Here is a 23,142-nt window from a genome sequence, read left to right as displayed (position 1 = left end):
CCTGTTGACTTACTACAACTTCCGCCTAACTAGTGCGGTCGTTGTTTCAGTTTCCAGTCTTTCCAACATCCATACCATGTGTTTGCCTGTTGTTCCTTTTCCTCTCTCTTTATGTAGTGATTTAGGGTTCCTCAAGCCCCGGGACTCAAACCCAGCTTTTCCGGCCCCTCGTCAGAGCACCGGTGGAGTCGCCACACTCAGGATTTTCTGCTACCCCTTTTTCTCTTATTCCTCTGCAGGCATTATCCCTCTGCAGGCATTATTCCTCTGCAGGCATTATTCCTCTGCAGGCATTATTTACTTATCTCTTAAACAGCTGTAGTTATTACTCATTTACCGTAGTCATATACATTCATTTACGGTTATTTCACTGTAGTCATATTCATTCACATACAGTTAAATTCATTCAGTCAATGTTCTTTTTGCTTTTACAGACAGATTACTACTAAGACTCGGGACACGTTACACTTTAGAGTAGTCAATGCAGATATAAAAGGTCTGCTCACCTTATTGTTGGCGCGCCACATGTCCTCTGTCTGTTCGTAATCAACCCCTGTGTTCAATTGACGGATCTGAGAAAAATATAATTACCTTTTATCCCCGTACGGGCCACCAAATTGTCGTGACCTTCCCTGGTCACCCCGGATTGTCAGATTCCGTCTCCTGTATTCAGAACATTGAGTGAAAGAAAATACCCTGGGTTTTGTAGTTTCACCTTTTGCAAAAGGGAGAACACCTAGTGAACACAGGCCTTTCAGTCTGCTTCACTCCCGTCCATAAGTGTTCTGCCCCTCCCCTGGACACAGGCTTGTTTTATTGAAAGTTGAGGTACATTTGCATAATAGATAAACAGTTCTTCAAGACCCTCGTAGGTATTCCCATATTGGGACATGTTGCCGCTTTATCTCCACCTACTAATTATCATAATTGGTCTAACATATTTATGACTATGAAATACTTTGCCCCTTCTATGTTGGATGAATTATGTTACATCCGTACCTCCTAGTGCTTCGGCCTTCACCGCATCAGAGAGTTCCTCCCTAACTCTCTATAAGAGTTATAGATGTGTTTTTCTCTAAGTGTAAGCTTATATAATCAAATACATACATGGTCTGTATCATGTCATTGCGTAAATAACCTTGTATACTTCACAATTGTCAGAGAGACCTGGCTTTTTTCTGGACTCAGTGCAGGAGGTGGGTGACAGGAGGGTCCTGACAAAACTGACTCCCATGATGCACCACTGAGACACAGGAAGTCATTCCTGCCTGTCTCAATCAAACTACTGAACTCTGAACTGTAAGATAAGACAAGATAAGACTTTATTAATCCCGAAGGAAATTCCTGTGCCAGAGGTATCAAGGTACATTAAATGCAGTTAAGTACAGAGTATAAGAGTAGAAGTGTCACTCAGACACTGTACATTCATACTGGTGCATTCATGTCCTGCTCTTTACTATGGAAAGGTTTTATACAGTAGTGAATATGTTCTTTAGATACAACTCAGGGATTTAAATGCTATCTAGGTATTTAGATATTTATTATATATTTCAATGTATCTTTAATTCCTTACACTCTAACATACACACACAGTGTGTAAACACACAGTTATGTGCTAAAATACTCCCTATAACTCCATATACAAGCCAGAAACGCCAGTTTCCTTCTCTCCTGATAACTGTCTGTCTTGATGGGTTCCCTCAGTGTGCAGGGTGATGGATGGGAGTCATATTCCCATTATTGCTCCTGAGGATAACCATGCTGACTATTTTTTATTTATTCAACATCTGTCCAGTCAGCAGTCTTCCCCATGATTGTGTCTGCTTTGCAGGTGTTTTGAGTTCATCATCTGATCACAGTGTGACATCATTAGTTTATAATATTGAACTTTTCCACAATATTCTCATTTATGGAGATGCACCTGTACATGGTGGCTGATTACGATAACAAACTAATGAAGTGCTGTGAAAATGAGTCAAATATAAAAACATGAGACAGTGGGGACCTTGGGTGTCTCCTTCAGCCACAGACATTTGTCCAGACAGGGGTCAGACTGTATAACATCAGTCCATCTGTACTCTAACCTCTGTACTTTATCACCATGTTTACACACAGTGACACTGATGGGGAAACAGTACAGTGTTTTTTCTCTTAGTGCAATAACATCCTCACCTACAGCGTAATACTCAGAGTTTTTCATGATATCATAACAGGACATAATACATCTCTGTACATTTCTCATCTGTATATCTGCATGTCTTATGGTTGCTCTGTACATAGTCTTTATTTCTACTTTATCTATTGTTGCTGCTCAGGACCTTGTTTTCATGCTGCTGTAATGGAATGGAAGGAACGCTGACAACAAACATAGGTCATAGCAGCAGTCACCTGGTGCGGTCATGTATCAGCTGGGGTGTGACGCAGTGGCTCCGTCAGTAACTATGGGCAGTGTGTACGCACCCAGACACACATCATTGGAAACCAACTTTAATGAGAGGTGAGGGTTGCAAAAGTCCGAACAAGAGCCTGTTGACAGAAAACTCTAAAGGAGAAGGTTGCCATGTTAGAAAACGAACGAGACTTTCTGCAGAAAACCATGACCATGACATCCACTGGTAGGTCATCTGTTCTTTGAACGCAAACGTTTGAACTAGTGCCGTCACATGATTACAAATTTAATCACATTCATCACTGCGTTGCTGTATATTTATTGTGATTAAATATCACTCATTTGTTTAACCTATACTCATTGGATGAACTCAATTAAATTGAATTTTCCATCCAATAAATGCAGCAGAAATAGAAACAGTAAGGTGCATAACATTCCTCCAGGACATAAACCTTTGCATTTCAATATACCAAATTAAGTTGGATGAAACCCCCACATCGCTGGGCTCCTGTCTTCAGAACGTGTAAGCTGCCCTCCTATAGGGTTAAAAAACACAAACACACAACACTCATGTTGATCCTGAGCATCACATAAACATGTGAATCTTTCATTAATATTGAAGTTCCTCCTTTGTTCTGGGAAACTTACAGAAGCTTCTTTGAGAAGTGGTTCAGCTGGGCCATGAACTTCAATGCAGCGGCTTTATATTCCTAACCAGAAATCTTTGTTCATAACTTTACCAATGTCAAACTAAGAAGAACATGTGCTTTGTGTTGTTCTTCCACTGACTGAAACATGAAAAAAGAGATGTCACACATGGCTCGTTGGTCTAGGGGTATGATTCTCGCTTCGGGTGCGAGAGGTCCCGGGTTCAAATCCCGGACGAGCCCTCATCTTTGAACTTCAGTAGATAGGATGGCTGCTTCATGTTTACATTTACATAAGTTCATATTCCAACTTAGTCCCTGTAAACAGCTGTCTGCTCAAACTCTCAGAAGCAATCATTCTAGAACTGCACTGCACTGAGGACCAATGTCCAGGGAGAGCTGAGGAAGAAGTACAGGGGCTGTAAGGCAGGAGTGAAAGTAGAGGCTGCATGTAGACATTTTAAGCCAGTGATCCCCTCAGCAATAATAAGGAATGTCACCTCAGCTGGGCCATGAAGTTCAATGCAGCGGCTTTGTGGTGATCTGCAAGAAGTCATCATTCACCTTGAAAACAGTAGTAGTACAAAACAGTATTGTTAGTTGTAGTTACTCTCACACAGACTTGAATAGCTATAAAGAAATGTGAGTTTTCATTTTACATTCATTAATTAATTACCAATTAATTAATTACTGTTGACAAGTAAAAATGTGATTTAGTCAGTGGCGTAGGAAGCATTAAAAATGTGGCGGGGACACCTTCTGTGGGTGGGTGGTGAAAAAAAGTACATCAGTATATTATGAAATATAATAATATGAAGTAGTTGCGATTTCCTGTGGATTTTAACAGGTTGTTAAACTATTTTACCTACAGAAGTAAACACTTCATGACTATTTCAGAGACAGATTCAACAAAAACTCGGTGACAAACTAATTCCAAGTGAAACAACAGTTTTGTCAAACATACTGGTGCTACTACACTAACAGCCTCCATATCTGAGGCCTTCTCTCATTTACAGAGACAAAAAACTGGCAAATCCCATAGAAAAATGAACCAAACTGCTTAATGCAGATAATACTGAAACACTAAAAATACTAACTTACAAAAAGATGCATGTCCTTATTTTTATTTGCTTATAAAACTGCTGAATTCACAACAAACCTTGTGGATGTGTTTATAATGACGCCCTGCCTCATCTGCTACATCAGTGTTTCCCTGTTCATATAATGCTCCACTGTGTCCTGACGGTCCATCACATGTGTTTTATTCTTGCTGATAAGAATAGGAGCAGGTGGCTGTGTGCACTGGCTAGGCGAGGCTGAAGCTAGCAGGCTAACAGGAGCTAACCTGGCTTTATTACAATATGGGTTAATGCTGAAAACAACTCTAACTCTCCGTGTCTTTGTTGGGAATCTCCTCATGTGAAATTCATGATGGGGAATTCAAGGAGAAGGAGCAGGCCAGGATGGGCATGTCGCCAGTGACCGTGGCACTCTACATCGGCCAGGCCACTGGCTTTGTGGAGTACTTGCGAGACACCCCTCCGCAGCACAGCCGGCTCAAGGCACAGGATGTGGTCGTCCTGTTCAGGTACCTCAAAAAAATGTACAGGGACCTGAACAGGACGATCCTGGGGCACCAGATTGCCGTGAAGGCTCGGAAACAACAGCAGCTGGTGAGCCGGGAGGCGCTCGGGACCTGCATCCACCTGGCCAGAGACAGGATTCCCTCACTGCTGGGTAATGCTAGACTCCACACACACAATCCCAGCTTCACATACTACACATACTTCATCAGTCTAATGGTATGAACTGAAAGTTAACCTTACTAATGCATCTCTCTCTCTCTTCTTTTCACAGACAACGTGGAGAAGGCCGCACCCAAAGATCCGGTGACAAGATACCAGTTCTTTGGGTACATGGTTCCTGACCTGCATCTAAGGGCACAGGACCGGGGTCCTCACCCGTATGCGGGTCAGGGAGGTGGAAAGGGCAGTGGGGGATGATAGTACGGGCTACCTCGTCAGTGTAAGTTCAAGATGCCCGCAAAAGAATTTACCATGAGTTTAAAGCCTCAGAAAGAACTAATGGTCTGTCTTTGTGTGTCTGCTCTTCTTGCAGGTCCTGGACCACAAAACATGCCGTAAATTCGGCCAGGCCCAGGTTTTTCTGGAGCCTGACGAAATTCAGTGGTTCAGGCGCTGGCTGAGGCTCCGTGGCCGGGCGGTTGCCACAAACTCGTTGTTTTTGAACTCCCTCGGGAGGGGGGAAGCAAAAAACATGACAAAAATATTGACAAAATATTGTCCCTCCAGGCCCATTTCGGCCCACCCTTCTGGATATCCGCAGTGCTGTGGCTACCTACGTAAGTTTCAGATACTCTCCCAGTTTCCCTGAATGCCCTATGATCCATACAGATGTCGCCTTTTGCTTGTCTTTTTTCCACAGAACTTTGAGGACAACAATCCGACCATGAAGGAGGCAGTGTCCTCCTTCATGTGTCATAACATTGATACACAGGAGCGTTTTTACGCCTTACACAAAAACCTTGGCCGGGCAAAGTCCCTCAGGGAGGTATTTGTGCGGCTGTCCCTAAGGCAGGCCTCCGTGGAAGAACTAAAAGACAGAGATGACTCCCCATCCACCTCTGGACTGAAGAGGGCCAGGGAATCATCTCTTGAGGCAGAAGAGCGCCCAGCCAAGGTAACTCACTTGTGTGCAGTTGGTGGAACATGCTGCAAGCCAATAAATGTTAGCATGTCAGTTAGCATGCCAATTTGACGGACCACCATTGTAGAAGTGACCCTAATCTGATGATGAACTGGCTTACCCTCAGGACAGCTAGGGACAGTAACCCGCCATCTGATCAGGGACACTTGCCTGTAATGTACAGATTAATCCACAGGGAGGTGCTGTACTGGTGCCCAAGGTTCCCTCAGTGTGCAGGGGTGATGGATGGGAGTCATATTCCCATTATTCCTCCTGAGGATAACCATGCTGACTATTTTTTATTTATTCAACATCTGTCCAGTCAGCAGTCTTCCCCATGATTGTGTCTGCTTTGCAGGTGTTTTGAGTTCATCATCTGATCACAGTGTGACATCATTAGTTTATAATATTGACCTTTTCCACAATATTCTCATTTTTGGAGATGCACCTGTACATGGTGGCTGATTATGACAAACTAATGAAGTGCTGTGAAAATAAGTTAAATATAAAAACATGAGACAGTGGGGACCTTGGGTGTCTCCTTCAGCCACAGACCTTTGTCCAGACAGGGGTCAGACTGTATAACATCAGTCCATCTGTACTCTAACCTCTGTACTTTATCACCATGTTTACACCCAGTGACACTGATGGGGAAACAGTACAGTGTTTTTTCTCTTAGTGCAATAACATCCTCACCTACAGTGTAATACTCAGAGTTTTTCATGATATCATAACAGGACATAATACATCTCTGTGCATTTCTCATCTGTATATCTGCATATCTTATGACATGACATGACATCCACTGGTAGGTCATCTGTTCTTTGAACTCAAACGTTTGAACTAGTGCCGTCACATGATTACAATTTTAATCACATTAATCACTGTTGCTGTATATTTATTGTGATTAACCTATACTCATTGGATGAACTCAATTAAATTGAGTTTTTCCATCCAATAAATACTGGTAGCCCTGACTCAAAACAAGTACGTTAATGCAATATAATGTATTTGAATTGGACCAACATGATTTTTTCAGTGCTGCTTAGGCTAACACAGAGCGTTAGCTCTGGGCTAACGTTAGCCTGTCAGCTACACTACAAAAGTAAAGCAAAGCACTTTTGGATTGCGTTAGCTGGCGGCGAGCTGTGCTCTCAGTGTGTTAAGGATGAATTCAACGTGCCTGTGTAGAAAACTCCAAGTACTAACCGTGTTCACCACTTACCTCTGACAGCTATATGACGGGACCATAGACGTTAGCTACAACGAATGCTAACTAATCTTAGCTGCTTGTAGCCTGTCTACCCCAACATGAACAATGACTGACATTTCTTCTTAAACCCAAGGTCCATTTATCTTAAGGCATGCACATTGTTTCACATAAAGATAATAAACTTATTGAATAGAAGACAGAAAACTTACCAACAGTAGTTTCAAGCAGAGGCAGATGGCGGGTAGGACAGAGGCTGATCTCCTGATCTCCTTATTCAGTAGTGAGTTGACATTCCTTATTATTGCCGAGGGGATCGCTGGCTTAAAATGTCTACGTGCAGCCTCTACTTTCACTCCTGCCTTACAGCCCCTGTACTTCTTCCTCAGCTCTCCCTGGACCTTGGGCTGCATTCTGACTTTAGTCCTCAGTGCAAAGACTTCTTCTCTTGAATAAACAATATCATTTGTAGATTGCTTCTAGGAGTTTGAGCAGACTGCTGTTTACAGGGTCTAAGTTGGAATATGAACTTGTTTGGGTTAAAGATAATTGCTATAAATGTAAACATAAGACAGACCTTCAATCTACTGAAGCTGAAAGAAGAGGGCTCGTCCAGGATTTGAACCCGGGACCTCTCGCACCCGAAGCGAGAATCATACCCCTAGACCAACGAGCCACATGTGACCTCTTGCTTTTCATGTTTCAGTCAGTGCAAGAACAACACAAAGCACATGTTTTTCTTAGTTTGACATTGGTCAAAGAAAAGATATGTACAAAGATTTCTGGTTAGGAATATATAGTGTTGAATAGGGACTTGAATCCTGGGCCCTCAGATTAAAAGTCTGAGTTCCTTCAAGATCCACCCACCGTAAAAAATAAAAATAAAAATATAAGATAAAAACCTAATAAATTCTAAACATTAATGTACATTCAAGTCAATCCTGGCAAGTGGAGACTAAAGTCATATATAATACAACTTGTACCATGTGCATTAAAATCTTGTCTGAATAAATCCAATATGGATAAGATTACAAGACAGTGTGTTCTGATCTCAGAGGGAGGTGTTGTGCAGTTTGATGGCCACAGGAAGGAAGGACCTCCTGTGGCGCTCCGTGCTGCATTTGGGAGGGATCAGTCTGGCACTGAACGTACTCCTGCACTTCAGCAGCACGTGGTGGAGAGGATGGAAGCTGTTCTCCAGGATCCCCTGCAGCTTAGACAGCATCCTTCTGTCTGACACTGCTGTCAGGGAGTCCAGCTCCACCCCCACCACATCCCCGGCCCTTCTGATCAGTTTGTTGAGTCTGTTTGTGTCCGCTGCTTTCAGTCTGCTGCCCCAGCACACAACAGCAAACAAAATGGCACTGGCAACCACAGACTCATAAAAAATCCTCAGCATAGTCCGACAGATGTTAAAGGACCGGAGCCTCCTCAGAAAATAGAGGCGGCTCTGGCCCTTCTTGTAGAGGGGAAAGAAGAAGGAGCAACATCACTGGAGAGCAGACTGGAGAAGAAGGCAGCGTGCTCAGAGCAGTCAGAAACAGGTGCTGCAGGGTTTCAGCCTTTCTCTGACACAACCTGATTCAGATCATGTGCTTCATCTGGTGCAGAATGATACAGCTGTAAATCCGAATGAACTCAAAATTCATTAGTAATCCTGTACTCCTGTTAACCTGTCATTGTGATCAACAATTACATAATGCAATTAGCAGAAAAAGTGCCAATATTATTACAAAGGGGCAGCTAATTATCTACAGGTTTAGATTTTGTTAGCCACAACACCCACTGTTTTAACGGAGACAAAATGGCTGACAGTAAGTAAATAGTAAAAGTACATTATTTTGTTACATTTGTACTTAAGTACAAGTAAAAGTACTGGCTTAAAAATAAAGTACAAGTACCCAGAAAAACTACTTAATTACAGTAACTTGAGTATTTGTAATCAGTTACTGCCACCCTTGGATATTTGCAGTCCACCCCTGGTCACATGCAGTCCACCCCTGGACACATGCAGTCCACCCCTGGATATATGCAGTCCAGTGCAGTGAGGCATGCTCTGTTCTGTACAATGGAGAAACCAAACAACTACTCCAAAAACTGGCCTTCAATGCTTGTCAAGATGCTTATGTTTAAGGCAAAAGCTGTGACCTCTTTCAAGTTTTGCAGCGTATTTTCACTCGAAGCCGTGAACACATGTTAATCAGACAGACGAGGTGGCCGAGTGGTTAAGGCGATGGACTGCTAATCCATTGTGCTCTGCACGCGTGGGTTCGAATCCCATCCTCGTCGACGTCCTGACACAGGATCATCAGTTGATGGTGTCATAAACATTCCAACTTAAGACAGTAATACTGGTGTCCTGTCTATGGAGAAGTCCACAGTCTGTGCATTGGTCCAGCTGTAGTCATTAATGGAAAAAATTTCTCAGGAAATGAGAATATGTGAAACACCTGGAGCCACTCTAACCAAATAATGAACTCAAAACACCTGCAAAGGCCTTTAAATGGTCTCAGTCTAGTTCTGTAGGCTGCACAACCACAGGAAGACTGCTGACTTGACAGTTGCCCAAAAGACGACCATTGACACCTTGCACAAGGAGGGCAAGACACAAAGAGGCTGGCTGTTCACAGAGCTCTGTCCAAGCACATTAACAGAGAGGGAAGGGGAGTACAAGCAAGAGGGAGTACAAAGTGTCCCAAACAGGGACTTGAACCCTGGACCCTCAGATTAAAAGTCTGATGCTTCCAATACTTCACTAGTACACTTCATGTAGAGTAGTGAGTCCTGATTGACTTGCGATTAACCCTTTATACAAGGGGGATTAGCTCAAATGGTAGAGCGCTTGCTGCGCAAAAGAAGGGGTCCGATTTTCTCGCTGTCGCACGCAAGGGAAAAAGTTGAGAAAAATGTGGAGCCCCGCTGTGCGCGGACAAACGTCTCGTGTAGCGGTATTGAGGCAATATTCCTGTTCATTATAAAGGAGTTTAAGTGAAATATGAAACAAATCATCTGCCATGGGCTGGACTCGAACCCGTAGTCTGTGCGACAATGTATAGAGTTGTTGGAGTGTTTAAATCCCACAATGTGCGTAAAATAATTAATGATTGATTTAGCTTAGTTTAGATATGTTTAAATATATTACAATATCAACAGATGTTTTTTAGTTTATATGCCCCGTCCAATGACTTGTGATGTTTACCTGTTTATGGTTTAATAATATGAACAATGAGCAGTCAACGTGTTTTTGTGTGGGAGCTTCTTTGATGAAGATCAGAGTGAGTCTTAAATGTTTATATGATTTATCAGAACAAATATAAAACAAATACAAGTGAATACACACACACACACACACACACACTGCATACAGGACTATAAAATACTATTCAGCCCATTCACCCATGTGAAAATATATACAACATATACAGGTCAAATATTAGGTCAAATATTACACAATGTACAATTATACAATAAAATTCAACAGCACTGCATAAAGACAGACAGGCTTGTTGATTTAAACATAAGAAAATTGCTTATATACAATATATACAGGCCAAACATTGTACAGTGTTTACTGTGGATGTTTTTGCTGGCGCAGCCACTCATCCAGAGACATTCCACTGGATGAACGCGAGCAAAATGTGGCATTACCATATCTACTGTGGCCAAACTCTGCTGTTTTAGGATGCCCACATTTGCTGCATGTGTTGAAGGTAACCCTTCTCACATACTTCCTTTTTTGGACTCCACTCTCCTCCTCCAGAGCCCGCCGCCGCCTGTTCCTCTGAGTGAAACGGGACACAGTAGGAAGAGGAGCAGCAGACGCAGGAAGAAGCGGGGCTGCGCCTGCACCGGATGCTGCAGTACCAGAAGCTGCCATCACCACTGGCACAGTCATGTTTGGGTTCAGAACTAACGTGCCTAACCCAGCTGCTGAAACAGGCTGTGCAGTTTCTGATGCTGTGGGACCAGGTACTGTGGGCGCAGGTGTGATGGGGCGCTCCCTGATGCGCCGGCGACCAGGCCGCAGAGGAGGAGCCTGTCCTTCCTGATTTGGTGGAAGTACCAATGTGTGTCTTGGGCCTGATATGACTGGTGCTTCATCCAGTGGTTCCCTCGGAGCAGTAAGCCGGGTTTGAGCCACAGGAATTGAGGCAGATGGAGCCGGTCCCTGATTAAGGACACTCAATTCCTGATTCTTCTGCCGCCGTTGAAACCTGAAAATACATCATTTGTATTATATGTGTTTAGAAGTAATTACTTCATTTGAGGCAAATAGTGTACCCTGCCTACCACTGAATGAGTGTCCGCTGGTTTAGCTCAAAGAGCTGGATCGTGGTTTCCTCCATCAGCGTGGTGCTGTTAAGCACCAAATCTCGGATGTGGTGGTAATCGGTGAGGATTTTAGACCACCTGGGGTTGCTCACTCCAGCCTTTTTGGTTGTTGACCTGTGTAAAGCGCACAGCTTTACACATATGGCCTCAACTAAGCGGCTGGTACTAGGCCACTGAGCTCACCCGGGGTGACTCCAGATCGCTTTGGTGCCTTAAAGCGGCCGTGTGTCAGTCGAGGCTGATGTCGAGGCTGGTAGTTAACCCGTTGTTTGTCACCATCAGGAAGCGCTGCCCACAGCCGGAAGGCCTCTGTCACCTGCAGCTCAGTGAGGTAAGAAGCCTCACGAAGACCCACAAGGTAACCAGCCAGTTCCTGGACCTTGTCCCACCCAGTGACACCATCAGGGCCAATAACTGCTCCCTAGTAAATGCAGATTAATGTTAATATATGTGCAATAAAAGCTGACCAAAAGTTAAAAGGCCATTAAAATGTCTTACCTGAGGCTCGTTGGATGGACTGCTTCCAGGATCCAGTGCAGCCTGAGAGATGTCAGACGGCTGTGACAGCACTAAGGAGGCAGAGGCAGGATGCTGTCCTTCTCCATCACTGGACGTGGATGGGTGGGGTGGAGCAGAGGCCTGAGGACTGGTTGTCAAAGATGGGGGGCTCTTTTGAAGATCATGGCAGGGGTCATCCTCACAGAGCACTGATACTGTGATGTCCTCCATGATCTCCTCCTGAAATCCCTCATCTTGCAGGTCCTCGTCATTTATTTGCTCCACCAACCTGTCCTCCTCTTCAGGGTTCTGGAGCACTGGAGTCAATGTTTTGCCTGTCTGGCTGTACAGATACTCCACCCCCAGCAATTCACCTACAAGAAAAAAACAAAAAAGAAAGTGTTCTTAATATTTTGTCCAGAACATAAAAGGTTATACAGATAATGTTTCAAAATACAAAAATGTGGATTGATGAATAAATGATTTATATTGGTGTTAAATGAGTATTTCTTGCCTGTGTATACTCCAGGAGGGCGGTAGCGCTCATCCCAGGGCTTCCCAAACACAACTCGGCTGAGCTGGTCCACAGCCTCTCGCAGGGCACTGCCATATGATCGGATGGGAGAGGCTCCTTTTACAGCCTCTTCCATCCGATCTTCATTCCATCGCATCAAGCCTTCAAGGAGATAGGCCTGAAAATGTGCATCACTGGCACTGGTTCCTAAAGGTTAAATAAAATAGAAAAAAAGGGTCACACACGCGCAAGATATGTGCTACATTTGAGGTACTATGAGGTTACATGCAATAGAGTTATGTAAATACATGAAAAATCATCATTATAACCAGAATTAATGAGGAAAAGTAATTAAATTAGTTTCTTGTGAGATAAGATCTGTTCTGACATCAGAAAAGGACTGTAATATTACTGTAGCATGTGACATTACTTTAAAGTAATGGAAACAGTTACAGTGCTTATAATACTTAAAGAGACACTGTAATCCATATGGGATACCTGGGATGAAGCGGTTCAAGTGGAGGTGGAAAGACTCCAGGGAGGTAGAGCCACGGGCACACCTGTAGCAGCACAGCTCCACACCACCTTTCTTCAGTGTCCCCTTCTTAATGTAGAGTGGGAAGTTCTCTGGGTCTTGGATACACAGTACATGTTTCTGCTGTTCTTTCCATATTTGCTGGATCCGATCATGGTCCAGTACAGGAACTCCCAGAGTGTCCTTCCCATCCACACTGTCAAAGTGATCAATCAGTGATCCAATCAGGCTGGTGGTCTCCTCCATCCCTCTGTTCCTCCTGCGGCAGTGCAGTGCCAACTCCCTCCGGGTAATGCGAGCACTGAGTGCCTTTTCTGAGAGGTGGCCGGTCTTCTTTGCTGCTAGCTCCCCCTCCTTTGCACAACGAAGAGCAGCGACATCCTCTGGATCCCATTCAAAGATGCACGTGGACAGACGTGCCATGAAGACTCCATAGAGTGGATGAGCCTCTGTTGTGACACCTGCAGCAAATCGCCGCATAACATGCCAGATGTCAAGGCGCACTTCGAGGTCATCCCACTCTGAAAACATGGCCTTAACACGAGACTGGCCATGCTGACTGCAGCAGTCTCTGTCCACATACATCACTTTTGGGGGCATCTGTCCTGCCTCCCGATAGCGCTTCATCAGGCCAGCTGCCATGGCATCCAATCCATGTCCCTCGGCAGCTGTGAGCACAGAGACAAGGACTTGGCCGTGCTCATTTCCCACATTTGTGCACCAAGCAGCTGTCCCTGAAGCAGCCCCAGCGAGTTTCTTTGTGACCTATTTGGAAAAGGTCAAACAGAGTGTTCATTATGCACGCAAACATATTTATATCTGGCCAACATTCTGTATAGGTAAAATGCTGTGATACCTTTTTAGTGGAGTCAATCTTGAGCACAGACCCAAAGACAGATGTAATTTTGGCCTTGACCTCATGCAGTCGCCCCAGAACATCCCTGGCGTATACAGCTAACAGCCACTTAGGTTTAGGTATGGCAGGTAAGGGAGGAGGCTCAAGGAACACAGGAGGCTGCACAAGGGAGGACTTTGCAAATGGCTCACAGGCACTGAGGTACTGCAGTACACGCTGCGTCCATGCCTCACCATGTTGCTCCATCAACTTCTTGTGAAGCTGAGTCACACTGTTGCCCAATGTCCTCTCCCTCATCATCCTCACCACCCGGTTGTCACATGAGTATCTAATGAAAGACCAGTGTAATAACACAAATGCAGTTTTTGGTTAAACAATAACACAAATCAAAGCACCTAATAATGTTTGATCTTAATTATGGCTTACCTGTATGCATTACCTGTATGCATTACCTGCAGGTAAAAGATGAAAGATACCTGTACTTTTAGAGTGTGATCATTTAACAAGCTACTTCATTTCCCCACAGGGATTGATAAAGTAATTCACATTACTATGATAATGTGTACTACTGTGTCTCCTACAAAGCAAAACCATGTTATTTTCATTGAGCTATTGTATTGTACCTTTATTTAAATATTTGTAGAGGTAAGTTGTTAAAGGGGAGGGATTGTAATAAAACACCCACCTGAAAACAAACCATTTTAACATCATAACATAACATAACTTAATTTGTAAGAGTAAAAAGTATTCTATTTTGATTTATTCTGATGTATTTTGAAAACCCCAATGTCTGAATCCTTAACTTTACTATATTAATGTTAAAACTGGAATTTCTGAACTGATCAATATCCTACGTTTATAGTTTATAGAGATAGTGAATGACCTCCTGGATTAGCCTACATGTAGGCTACTTTACATCTACAAAAAGCGGTTTACACCATTACAAGGTATTACATGCATATTAGTATGTTATGTGTGCATTACATAAAACGAACAATAGAGCAATATCTACCAGTTTACAGAGAATCAATTGCACGTATAGCCTGTTAGCGGGTGGCCATGATAGCGATAGCGATCAATGGTAGTGACATTTTTTGGTCGGTATTTAGAGGTTGACGGGTACGTCGAAGAAAACGTGTGCTATATAATGTCCAATCGCTATATCGCTATGTCTGCCTGTTTTGTTTTCTTAAGATACAGACTATCTGAACAGACAATGGCCGATTTATAGTAAATTAAATAAGGTGAAGTAAACTTCATCTTACCGTTTTCACGAGGAAGGGTCAAAAGTAAGCCACAGTGAAGGAACGCGATTGGTTGGTCAAAAGTAAGCCCAGGGAAAGGAACGTGATTGGTCAAAAGTAAGCCCAGGGAAAGGAACGTGATTGGTCAAAAGTAAGCCCAGGGAAAGGAACGTGATTGGTCAAAAGTAAGCCCAGGGAAAGGAACGTGATTGGTCAAAAGTAAGCCCAGGGAAAGGAACGTGATTGGCTAATGTGGGCTTACTTTGGGCTTACTTTGGCTCGACTAGCGCGATGCAGTAAGCGCAAGCGAGAGGTAGCGGGATCGATGCCCGCATCCTCCAGCCTGCGTTTTATGAGGGAGGGTGTAGCTGGATGGATGAGGATGGATGGATGATGTAGTGCAGCGGTCCCCAACCTTTTTTGCACCACGGACCGGTATCATGTAAAACAATACTTTCACGGACCGGCACAGAAAAAAAAGTGCATAAAGAGACAACTTACTCTTATGCTTAATTAGTGGGAGCCTTTGAGCTTTCTCAGCAATGAGGCGGTCCCATCTAGGGATAATGGTCAGACATGACACCCGAAGCGTGTTTCTTATGTCCAGTCCACTCCGTCATTTTGTTTTGGCCGTCATTAATTGCTTCAGTCGTTCTTGTTCATGTTTTCTTCCATGGCTTGTCTTTTAATGCAGGGTGCTCGGTCTCGCAGTTTTGAAGGCTTCGTTGCCTCATTTGCAAGTCTGTCGCCACATTACTCAGAGCGGACTTGGTGTGTGAGAATCACCTGTTGCAATAAATCCGTATTTTAAATAGGACTCCTGATATAGTCTTTTAAATGCGGGTTTCTTTTTCTTTGAAGGGGTAGGCTCCTCTTCTTCTGTCTCCTCGTTAGGCCTTTTCCCCTTTCCGAAGAAGCTCTCCAAAGACGTTTGTTTTTTATTCATTTGTGCTAGCTTGTGGGCTTAATTTTGGGGTGCCGTATCCCGTGACCGAGACAAGCGTCTGGGCAGGTGCTTAAAGGCACAGGCGGATGAATCTGATCGATTTATAAATGAAACAGCTTTCAGACTCAGATAATGAATAATATATGTTTTGCTCAGTCTTTCTGTGCGGCCCGGTTCCAAATGACCCACGGACCGGTACCGGGCCCTGGCCCGGTGGTTGGGGACCACTGATGTAGTGGACTCCCACCCAGCAGATCAAGTCCCAGAGGTTACAGCATCATTTATTAGCTGAGTTTCCCCTCAGGGAAGCTGCTGTTTACAAGCTGTTTACAGAAAGAAGCAAGAAAACAACAGTCAGCATCATCTTCCAAAAAAACACATGACAATAACATGTGAGACAGAGAGTTTATGATCAGTGCTCCCCCTGCTGGTTTGGACATATGATGACATTTTAAATGTACCAGTCAAAAGTCACTCAGTGGTTTGTCTTTGTTTTTATGACTTTCTACATTGTAGATTCATCCGGAAGACATCAGAGCTATGAAGGAACACATGTGGAATGACGCAGTGAACAAACAGTGTTAAACCAAGCAGAATATGTTTGATGTTTGACATTCTTCCAAGCAGCCAGCTTTTGCTTTGATGACAGCTTTGCACACTCTTTGCATTCTCTCAATCTGAACTGAACCACCAATGCTGTGCAATGCTGACATCTAGTGGTGGAATCGCAGGCTGCAGCCTCCTCATTCAATCAATCAATTCATCAATCCCTCCTCCACATAAAGTCAGAAGTTCTAAATGTGAGTCATTAAATGAGAGGTTCCAGCAGAAACTTCCAAACATCTGAAGAGAAGCTGAGAAGCCTGAGATACAGGGGCTGCAAGCTGTGCTTCAACTGTTCCTGTTTAGACAATAAGAACAGATCATCACTGTCTTTTAAAATGTTCTGATCAAATCACATTAGTTTGTATATTTATATTACACACAGAGCTGTTGTTTCAGTCACATTCATTTGTTATGTGTACAGTGGGTGCAGGAAGTATTCAGACCCCCTTAAATGTTTCACTTTGTTATATTGCAGCCATTTGCTAAAAGCATTGAAGTTCATTTTTCCTCATTAATGTCCACACAGCTCCCCATACTGACAGAAACACACAGAGTTGTTGACATGTTTGCAGATGTAGTAAAAAGCCAAGGTGAAATATGACATGGTCCTAAGTATCAGAGCCTTTGCTGTGACTCTCATATATTGAACTCAGGTGCGTCCATTTCTTCTGATCGTCCTTCAGATGGTTCTACACCTTCATCTGAGTCCAGCTGTCTTTGATGATACTGATTGGACTTGATGAGGAAAGACACACACCTGTCTGTATAAGACCTTACAGCTCACAGTGCAGGTCACATACTGGGTGATGACGTCCTCCTGCAGGTGTTACTGTGGAACAACTGCTCTGGATTGGGATGAGTCTGAATAGAACTTTGTTAGCTTTGTAAAGCTGTGTGGTAGTTAGAGAGGAACTGAAAAGAGTCAACTACAAGGAATACAGTTAAACATCAGGGCTCGTCCGGGATTTGAACCCGGGACCTCTCGCACCCTAAGCGAGAATCATACCCCTAGACCAACGAGCCATGTGTGGCCTCTGATCTTCATGTGTCAGCAGCTGAAACTGAAATGTAATTGAATAAAAGACTACTGTGCGCTATAGCTGTCTGGAATTAGCGACCTATCTACCACGCGTGTCACATGTGCTCGGAAAGCTCGGAAAGTGTGGACAAGCTGGAGGTGGAAGAGAACCGTCAGGAGAGGGATGAACAGCTGCCATGATATTTGCAATGGGACGTCAGGACTTTGTTTTGGTTTTCTTTCCAGAACAATAAAGGATCTGAAATGAAATGTGTGAAATGTTTGTTCCACCATTTTGAAGACTTGGATTAAATTACGCATTCTGGGAAATTTTTTTACATTTTTTTTTATTTTAGGTACTTTAGTAATCCCAGAGGGAAATTGTTTAAGGCCCCTAAACAAAAGACAGGTCCTCTGGCCAGTAGGTGGCGCAGTGTCTGTAGCATTTCAGCATATCAGCTGTGCAGAGTCAAACGTTCAGCATGACTGTAAGGTTTCATCCACATAGGATGAAGAATGAGGGAGATACAGCCACAGAAACCCTGTGGGGGTCTCAGCAGGGGTTAATTGTCTAGTTGTTGAATCTAGAATCTAGAATCTTCTAATACGTCAGACAAAAAGACATTTCCTGGGACACATCAGCTGAGTGTGTGTTTGTGCAGTGAAATACACTTGTTGTGAGGACTTGAATCAGTTTACTCCTCAAACATACTCCTGAAACGTCTCTAAGCTTAATGAACAGTAAACACAGGTTCATGAAGCAGTGCTTCCAGCCAACGATCACACAGTTTAACACATCTTTGTTTTGTGTGGTGTTGTCAGACGGCAACCTTCGGGGTTCAAACTTGAAGCCCATGCGGAAGTGTCAAAACTTGTAATTCATGCCGCAACCACTGGGGGCTGGCTCCAAAAGCGAGTCATTTCCCATAGACTCCCATGTTAAAATGTCTGACTTCACAGCAGGAATGAACATGTTTACAGCCTGGTACAAAAAAACATTCTGGTCTCAGATGATAGGTTCTCTTCTAGTGTCAATTGTATGGGGGTGATTTTTTTTATATAACTTACTCGTTTTAATTATATTCGGACTTAAAATTATGCATAATTATAGGCGTTGCCACTTGAGCAGCAGAAGGCTGACGTATAACAGCGCGAGTTTCCTGCTTTCACGATCGCCCGCCCCAAAACTCCACTCGTGCTCCCCCTCTTTGTACGTATTTGGAGTTTTTGGCGGACGTGATGCTTCCAACATGGCGGCTCCCACGAGCCTCAGAACGGCTCTTCAGAAACAAATGGGTGACATCACGGAAGCTCTGTCTATAGTTTTTACTCTCAATGGGTTTTGTCTTTCTTTAAAAGGAACCTCCTACAGATCTTTGAAGGCATGGATGGGAATTGAACCCATGATCTTTGGTTTACGAGACCAACACCTTACCAATTGGCCACCACGCCTTTTTCTTTTAACTTCTGAATTGATCACTGATCGTGATCAACACACACAACATAAAACAGCAGAAGTCTTGTGATCCTACACTCAGAGAAACCACAACAGCATGCAGCTTTACCTTCAGGTCTAACAGCTGGGAGCTTTTTCCAGCATTATTCTGTCTCAGCATGATCATGGCTGACAGGACACACACATTTACATCAACACACACAGGTGGCCGCATATGGATGAACACACACTGACCCCTAAAACCAGATAAACACACACATCAAATCACATCAAACACACACACATCATTCTAGAACTGATATGTTATTAGTGAATAAAAACCCACAGCCACCCCACAGGTAAAGAGCACAGGACAGAAGAGACACATCCACAGGACAACACTCAGCAGTCCATCTTCACCTCAAAGAGAAAGGACAGTCAGTCTTTTGAGGACAATAATGTCCACATTTTAAACAGAGGACAGGTGGTTTGTAAGGATGGAAGTTAGGATGCTACAGTACATAACCGAAGCTCACAGGCAGACACGTTTTTTCCAGCATAGTAACGCCGTGTTGCGTGGTCTGCGGTCTCTGCTTTGCTCATTGTGGCGTCACATGTGCTGTATTGTACTGTTTGTGAAAAAAGAAGGATAGTGTTTTATTACAAACACCACTGAAGCCTCCATGAGGTTGTTCTTGTATAGTTCCTGTGATGTTTAGGTTACCATTGTAAGATCCAAACCAGGTGTGCAGTGTAAAAACAATACACTTCAGAGCTTCAGGGCATTTATTGTTCATTAAAAATATCTAAAGTTGGTTATCCATCAACAACACTGGAGAAATGACAGTGATGAATCAGCCTACAACTGAATTTACAGTAAGTTTGAATATTTGTAGGGGCATCGATCTTCAGTAATAACTGCTAATAATAATTATACAGAAGAAATGGTGCACTGGAGGAACAATAATACTTGATAAATACTGTACAGTGTGTGATGCACACTCTACTTTTAGGAACATCTAAAGTGTGAAGAAATAGGAGCTGTCATCACAATAAAGACTGACACAGTGCAACAGTCTGTTGCTAAAATGCTTCATCAAAAAGCATCGGAGCTCAGCGACAAAAGTTCAAGTAATAAAGCAACAAAAGCATTAAAGGATGGTCATCGTGTCTGTTATATCAAATATAGACATGAACGGTATTAAACTGGCTGCTGAAACTACAGCTATGAAGCTATAGCTATGAAGTTCAGCTCGTATTAAGGAAGCTGTGATTAAGATTTTATTTTACTTTATTAGGGCCTGAGCACGAAACGTGCGAGAGCCTGGATTTAAACTGAATGTTTATTATGTTACAACCCTCCGCTAGGGGAGAGAGGGTTGAGAACATTGACCAATCAGGACAAAGAGATTGGTTTAAAGTTGTTTACTGATTATTCAGCAAGTGATTATAATAACCAAGAATTTAACACATTACAATAATTTACAATACAAAAGGAAACGAAAAGTGGACAGGAACCCTGTCAAAGCCGTATAAGGTAAATCAAACAAAAGAACAAACAAAAGAACACACCTGATTACGGTAACAGGTGGAATAAAACAGGCCACTAAATAATCGGCCGGTGGAAGGTAAAATAAATACAATGCAACACTTTTTTATACGGATAAACTAACACAAATAGTACCAGAACGAAAAATCACAACCACGAGGTTGGAATTACATACTAAGACTTTCAACAAAAAGGGACCGCGTACCAAAAGGATTCACACAGAAGCGGTTTCCACAAAACAAGTTGCAAATGAACGTACAAATGAGGCGAACTCAATTAACCAGTTCTTACTGTTCCACACAACAAGCAAGCAATCGAATAAGCTATGCCAGAGAGAGAGAGGGGGAGAGAACTCATGCCAAACAGGGCTCCAAGTCTTTTCCCGTCGGTGTGTCGTTTCCGTCGCCTTTTCAATGGGCTTCCTGAAGTGCAGCCTGGTGATTGGTTGAGGAGCAACCCAATCACGCAGCGTCAGGTCTTCAGTCCCCCAATCCATGCAGCTCCAGCTCAGCCTGTTCAGTGTCCATTCATTAGGTTCACACATACAATCCACAAATCATACAAACGGCCCGGGGGCCGTAACACCCCCCCCCCTTAAGAGGGAAGCCCATTCCGGTGTAAACAATTTTACACACGGGACAGCGCATCGGCTAAGACATTTTCTTTCCCCTAGCCAATCGAGTAAACACCTGTTCTAACAAACGCATATGCTCTTCCCAAGTGGAGCTGTGTACAACAAGATCATCTAAATACGCAGTACAGTTGGGAAGATCACACAGAACGGTGTTAATGAGCCGTTGGAAGGTGGCTGGGGCATTGCACATTCCAAATGCCATGACTGTATACTGTAGGAAATTGTCAGGCGTCACGAACGCCGAGATCTCAGAGGCACGCTTGGTGAGAGGCACCTGCCAATACCCTTTTAACAAATCTAGTTTTGTCACAAATGCCGAAGTGCCAATAGTATCTACACAATCCTCTATACGAGGTAATGGGTAAGCGTCAGCTACTGTTACAGCATTTACTTTTCGATAATCGGTGATGAATCGGGGAGTTCCGTCCGGTTTAATTTCCAGGAGACAAGGAGAACTCCAAGGACTGTAGCTGGGAACAGCCAATCCATTTTCCAATAAATAATTGGTTTCTGATTTCATCATTTGTCGTTTTACTGGATTCGCACGGTACGGATGCTGCTTTATAGGCTTTGCATTGCTGACATCTATGTCATGTTCAATGACCGTGGTACACGAGAGAACATCACTGACTATAGCAGGAAATTTATGAATGAGTCCTATTACGTCATCACGTTGAACGTCAGGGAGATATTTAAGGTGGTCCGGTAGCGTTGCTATGACAGCGGAATTTTTAAGACGAGCCGTAGTTGGAGCGATATGCACTGAAGGACAATCTTTAGTACATTCTTCTATGGGTGCTAAGATGGCACTGCATACAGGTGATACGGGAGAATCGTTTTGGTTCCTCTCTGTTTCACTACACTGATACTCCTTTAACATGTTGATGTGACAGACTCGAGTTTTCTTGCGGCGATCGGGTGTGCCAATAACATAGGTTGTTTCAGAGAGGCGTTCCAGCACCTCATGTGGCCCGCTAAAACGTGCAGACAGCGCAGAGCCTGGAAAAGGTAACAGGGCTAAGACTTTATCTCCAATTTTAAAGTTTCGTGATACAGCCGAACGATCAAATCTCATTTTCATCTTTTCTTGAGAAGAGGAAAGTGACTGGTGTGCCAGTGTGCGTGCACGGCACAAATGAGCACGGAGTCGTTTTACATAGTCTGCGGCATTCGTGGGAGAAACAGACACAGACAGGAACTTTTCCTGTAATACCTTAAGTGGACTGCGAAGGTTGTGTCCAAAAATCAACTCAGCTGGACTAAACCCTAGTGACTCCTGAACCGCCTCCCGTGCGGCGAACACAGCAAAGGGAACTCCCTCATCCCAGTTTTTCTCTGATTCAAAACAGAATTTCCTCAGCATGGCCTTTAACGTCTGATGCCAGCGCTCTAACGCACCCTGTGACTCTGGGTGATACGGGCTAGAAGTTATGTGTTGAACGTGTAACATGTTAAGTACCTGCTTGAATAGTTTGGAAGTGAAGTTGGCGCCTTGATCCGATTGTATTGTTTTCGGTAGCCCAAATGTAGTAAAGAATTTCGTTAACGCTTTCGCAACAGAGCTAGAGGTGATTTTCCGTAAAGGAAAAGCCTCGGGAAATCTGGTGGCAGCGCACATAACAGTAAGTAGATACTGGTTTCCACTGCGTGTGCGTGGTAAAGGGCCTACACAATCAATAATTACTTTTTCGAACGGCTCCCCCAGTGCAGGAATTGGATGGAGAGGAGCGACAGGAATTTTCTGATTTGGTTTTCCCCTAATTTGGCAAGTGTGGCAGCGGCGACAATATCGGGTGACATCCCCCTTTAAGCCTGGCCAAAAGAAGTGGCGTAGAATTAGCTGATACGTTTTATTTATTCCCAAATGTCCGGACCACGGGCTTTCATGAGCCAGGGACAGAATTTGTGCTCTGTACGTGGTTGGAACGACAATTTGGTGGACAGCATTCCAATCTGCTTCCACCGAGTTGCACCATCTACGCATCAGAATTTCGTTTTCAATGTAGAATGTCGGAGTGTCACT

General features: G+C 43.6%; 5 non-coding genes across 5 annotated transcripts; 2 read left to right on the top strand and 3 right to left on the bottom strand.

The window, feature by feature from the left end:
* The first annotated feature begins 3,207 nt into the window (after positions 1-3,207).
* trnap-cgg (transfer RNA proline (anticodon CGG)) lies at positions 3,208-3,279 on the top strand. The gene has a single exon. It is a non-coding gene; the product is annotated as a tRNA-Pro (tRNA).
* A 4,277-nt stretch (positions 3,280-7,556) lies between these two features.
* On the bottom strand, positions 7,557-7,628 carry trnap-cgg (transfer RNA proline (anticodon CGG)). The gene has a single exon. It is a non-coding gene; the product is annotated as a tRNA-Pro (tRNA).
* A 1,531-nt stretch (positions 7,629-9,159) lies between these two features.
* On the top strand, positions 9,160-9,241 carry trnas-gcu (transfer RNA serine (anticodon GCU)). The gene has a single exon. It is a non-coding gene; the product is annotated as a tRNA-Ser (tRNA).
* An 8,193-nt stretch (positions 9,242-17,434) lies between these two features.
* On the bottom strand, positions 17,435-17,506 carry trnap-agg (transfer RNA proline (anticodon AGG)). The gene has a single exon. It is a non-coding gene; the product is annotated as a tRNA-Pro (tRNA).
* A 1,375-nt stretch (positions 17,507-18,881) lies between these two features.
* Positions 18,882-18,953, bottom strand: trnat-cgu (transfer RNA threonine (anticodon CGU)). The gene has a single exon. It is a non-coding gene; the product is annotated as a tRNA-Thr (tRNA).
* Positions 18,954-23,142: the final 4,189 nt, after the last annotated feature.

The sequence above is a fragment of the Parambassis ranga genome, unplaced genomic scaffold (genome assembly GCF_900634625.1).
Source record: "Parambassis ranga unplaced genomic scaffold, fParRan2.1 scaffold_21_arrow_ctg1, whole genome shotgun sequence".
In the NCBI taxonomy this organism is placed as follows: domain Eukaryota; kingdom Metazoa; phylum Chordata; class Actinopteri; family Ambassidae; genus Parambassis; species Parambassis ranga.
This window is presented reverse-complemented; position numbering and strand designations above follow the sequence as displayed.